At 38.3% G+C, this 4,752-nt stretch overlaps 1 pseudogene; it reads left to right on the forward strand.

Annotated features, from left to right (window-relative positions):
• Nucleotides 1–696: 696 nt before the first annotated feature.
• LOC131408167 (olfactory receptor 8B12-like) lies at nucleotides 697–2,063 on the forward strand (annotated as a pseudogene).
• The last annotated feature ends 2,689 nt before the right edge of the window (nucleotides 2,064–4,752 follow it).

The raw sequence follows: 4,752 nt of genomic DNA on the forward strand, positions 1-4,752 counted from the left end.
GAGGCCTAGCGATTAAAACTAAGAAGTTTGCAGTTGGGCAGACTAGGATTTGATTCAAGATTCTGAAACCTACTAGATCTGTGTGCTCCTCACTTTTAAAGTGGAGATTAATTAGTCCAATCTGTAAAGCTGTTGTGAGGAATAAACCAGGTAAAATTACCTGTGCATTGCTTTAGATAGTTGGTGTCAGCAGGAGGGTGCTGCGTCAGACACAGTGTTTGGTACATAGTAAGTGCTCAATACAGGGTAGCAGGAATTATTTTTCCCACAGTGCTTTGCTCTTAATTGTACTCAAAAGGATGTAACCTGAATAAAAGAATGGGTCATTAAATGCCACATCAAGAATTATCAAGGGCATAAACAAACATTTTCTCTTCCTTAGGGAAGGTGGTCTCTGCAGCAGTGATCCTGAGGGAGCATCTCTAACTAGGTCACTGAGACCTCTAATCCAGAATAAAACTCCTTAGTCTCTGCTTATTTACGAGTATTAGGGAAGGATGCTGTCACACCCCTGGGAGCTGGACAGGAGGCTCAGGAAAAGCCACAATCAGAGATCATGTTCTTCAGCTCTGCAAGAGAATCAAGATAAACTGGAGGTTTGATCCTCAAAGTAGAGAAGCAGAAGCAGAGGGATCTGAGCTCCAAGTTGTCAGCTGCTCTTCACCAGGGCCATTTGAGGCTCCATGAAAGAGATGGATGAGAGCCAGTAGAGTTCAGCACTGTGACTGCAAGCAGAAGGAGGGTGAGTGCCTGCCTGACCTGGTCTGTCCAGTAGCAGATGGCTAAAAGCTCAAACCCTGAGAGCCTGACCACCCGAGTTCACCTTCTGCTGCCACTTAGTAGCATTGGGACTTGTGCAAGTCACTTAGGCCCAGTGTCCTCATCTGTCAAATGGGGACATAATGCCCCTTAGCATTTAGAACAGTGACTATCCCATAGTTAGTGCTCAGTATGTGTTCCTTTTCTTTTCTTCCCCAAGTCACCCCTTTAACTTCCATTAACTTCTCTGGTATGTAGCCTCTCTTTTTCTCTCAGTGACTCTTTTCTTTTTCCCTCACAGACTCTCCCAGAGGAGATAACACCTCCTCTATGACAGAGTTTATCCTCACAGGCTTAACAGACCAGCCAGAACTCCAGATCTCCTTCTTCTTCCTGTTTCTAGGTTTCTACATGGTTACTTTGGTGGAGAACCTGGGCTTGATAACCCTGACTGGGGTGAATTCTCACCTTCATATTGCCATGTACTTTTTCCTCTTCAACTTGTCCTTCATAGATTTTAGTTACTCTATTACCCTCACCCCTAAAATGCTGATGGGTTTTATCTCAAAGAAGAACATCATTTCCTATGCAGGGTGTATGACTCAGTTTTTTTCCTTTGTTTCTTTGTCTTTTCTGAATCCTACATCCTGTCAGCAATGGCATATAACCACTATGTCGCCACCTGTAAACCACGGGTGTACACAGTCACCATGTCTCCTGAGGTGTGTTTATTCCTTTTGTTGGGCGCCTATGGGATGGGAGTGTTTGGGGCTGTGGCCCATACGGGAAACATAATGTTTATGACCTTTTGTGACAACAACCTTGTCAATCACTATATGTGTGATATTATTCCCCTCCTTGAGCTCTCCTGCAACAGCTCTTACATAAATTTGCTGGTGGTCTTTATCATTGTGACCACTGGTATTGGGGTGCCCATTGTGACCATTTTTATCTCTTACGGTTTTATTCTTTCTAGCATTCTCCACATTACTTCTACTGAGGGCCAATCCAAAGCCTTTAGTACTTGCAATTCCCATATAATTGTGGTATCTCTTTTCTTTGGGTCAGGAGCCTTTATGTACCTCAAACCACCTTCTATTTTACCCCTTGACCAGGGGAAAGTGTCCTTCATATTCTCTACTGCTGTGGTGCCCATGTTCAATCCATTAATCTATAGTCTGAGGAATAAGGATGTCAAAGTTGCTCTGAAGAAAACCTTGAGCAGAAAAATCTTAAAAATGATTGAGAAAGGGGATCCAAAGCTTTGTTTATCAATGTTTCTTTTATTTTTATTTTTTTATTAAGGGAAACAAATTCCAGTGCTTGCTCTCCTATACTTAGAGGAAATTTTTAACTTGTTCTTAAGCGTTATATTCCCTCTACTCCTTACTCAATCCTAACTGTTCCAATAATTCTTCGTTTTATGAAAATTGTTTCCACTGTCATAGAGGATTACTCTCGAATAGGCCTAAGAAATCATTTAATCCAGCCCCTCATATGACACTGGAGACTCATACACTTTGTAGGTTGCCCATGGGCACACATGTACATGGTGCCAGAGCTGGGACTAGAATCTAGTTCCTGGAAATTGAATCGACTTTGCTCTACTTTCCTTTAGCTATGCTTTCTGGATCCATCTTTTCCCTGGTAGATTTGATTTCAAAGGTTTTTACTTTTATTTTTGCATTTAAAGAAATATAATTCTATTTACAGTATGTCACAACTTTTCAAGGGTTAATTTTTGGAACATCATTTCTACAAGACTGTAGGAGATGAAACATTTGGTGATTTGGTCTTAGTAAAATGATAAAAAAAAAAGTTTTTAGATTTTTGAGTGGAAACTAAAGTTCCACATAGAATCAAGCATGGTGCCCACCGAAGTGGTATGCAGAGCTGTAATGACCCAGGCTAATTTATTAGACCTTCTAATGGAGAGATATATAGATTTAAGGGAGTTAAAGATGTGAATACAAGCTTCACTCTTTAGTTCTAGACTAAAAATATAGAATTTGGAGCCTCACTTCAAGAGTCTGATATAATTGAGTAATAGATAGCATTGGGTGGAAGTGAGCCATTAGAGCAGTACCAACCAACTAGTTTTTAGGGAGGCAGTTGCCATTGAATTTTAAGGCATTGCATATAGCTGTGATCTTTTAATTTAGGGCACAGGGAAAGGGATGGTGGTCTCAGGGCAGGTCATATATTCACAGTTTTGGGCAAATGGAGATATAACTTTATATAAAGACTCAGAAGAACAATTTATTGATCTGAACACATTATTAATTGTAATAGTTCTTTTAGAAGCAACGGTATGTGAGCTGTTTGCAAGATATTTTGACTTATGAACTTTTCTTAGGAAAGTTCTCTACTATTAGAAAAAAAGGAAAGTTTGGATAAATGTTTAGTTTTGTTCTTTGGAATGATACTGTTCAATAAGGATGTAATAAAAACAATGTAATAAAAGGAAAAAGTGTAGGGGAGGATTGTGTTTTAGAGGAGATAGTAGAGGGGAAGATAACTCAATTTAGGATGTTTATGGGTTAAGGGTGCGATGTGGGTGATGGAGAATCAGTACAATATTGTTAAGTTAAAAAACCACCCCACCCCCTTTAAAGTTGAAGTATAAATTATATACAGCAAAACGCACAAATCTTCAGTACTCAATGAATTTTTTCATATGTATAAGGCTATGTAACTACTACCTAGTCTATATAAAGACTATATAAAGTCTATATAATATATATATAAAGATTATATATAAAAATCTTTTATATATAATTTATATATAAAAGACCCATAAAGATATATATATATCTTTATATATAAAGATATAGAAGATTTTCATGATTTCAGAATATGCCTGCCTGCCCCTTCCCAGTAAATATTACTCTTTACTCTCTCTCTGGATATATCTACTATTATTACTTTTATCTTGACAGATTCATTTTGTTCATTCTTGAATTCATATAAATGTTAAATATTGCATTTACTTTTTGATATCTGGCTTCTTTCTCTCAATATAAAGTGTACTGTGAGATTCACCCATAACATTGTGTGTACACGTATTTTGTTCTTGGTTATTGCTTTTAGTATTCCGTTGTATGACTATAGAGCAATTTTTTTGTGTGTGTGAGGAAGATCAGCCCGGAGCTAACATCTATGCCAATCCTCCTTTCTTGCTGAGTAAGACCAGCCCTGAGCTAACATTGATTGCCAGTCCTTCTCCTTTTTTTCCCTTTTTCTCCCCAAGGTCCCAGTAGATAGTTGTATGTCATAGTTGCACATCCTTCTAGGTGCTGTATGTGGGACGCGGCCTCAGCATGGCCGGAGAAGAGGTGCGTCGGTGCGCACCCGGGATCCAAACCGGGCCACCAGTAGCGGAGCGTGCGCACTCAACCACTAAGCCATGGGGCCGGCCCCCTAGAGCAATTTATTTATCAATTATCCTCTTAATGGACATTTGGCTTATCTTCAGTTTCTGCATATTATTAATAAAGCTCCTATGAACATGCTTGAACACGTAGTTTCTTTGAAATTTATACTCATTTCTCTTAGGTCCATACCTTGAAGTGGATTTACTGGGTCACAGGATAGGCATACTTCTAAGCTTCTTACACATTGCTAAACTGTCTTCCAAAATATTTAAACTGATTTGCACTCCCAACAGTTTTTAGGTAAGGATGCTCTTCATCCTTCTGAACACTTGTTATTTTAAGTCCTTTAACTACTCTTTTGGGTGTGTTGTACAATATCACTTTAGTCTTTTTTTACACTTCTATAAAAAAAATAATGATGTTGAACACTTCTTAATATATTTTTTAAAATTTGGATTATCACCATTTGTGAAATGCCTGTTCTTTTGCCCACTTAAAAATAGTGTGGTATTAGTTTTTTTCTTATTAATTTGAGTTTTAAGAAAGCATATTTGGGATATGAGTCCTTTTTCAGACATATACATCACAGTTATGTTTGCTCAGTCTGTGGCATTTTTTT

The sequence above is a fragment of the Diceros bicornis genome, chromosome 7 (genome assembly GCF_020826845.1).
Source record: "Diceros bicornis minor isolate mBicDic1 chromosome 7, mDicBic1.mat.cur, whole genome shotgun sequence".
Lineage (NCBI taxonomy): Eukaryota > Metazoa > Chordata > Mammalia > Perissodactyla > Rhinocerotidae > Diceros > Diceros bicornis.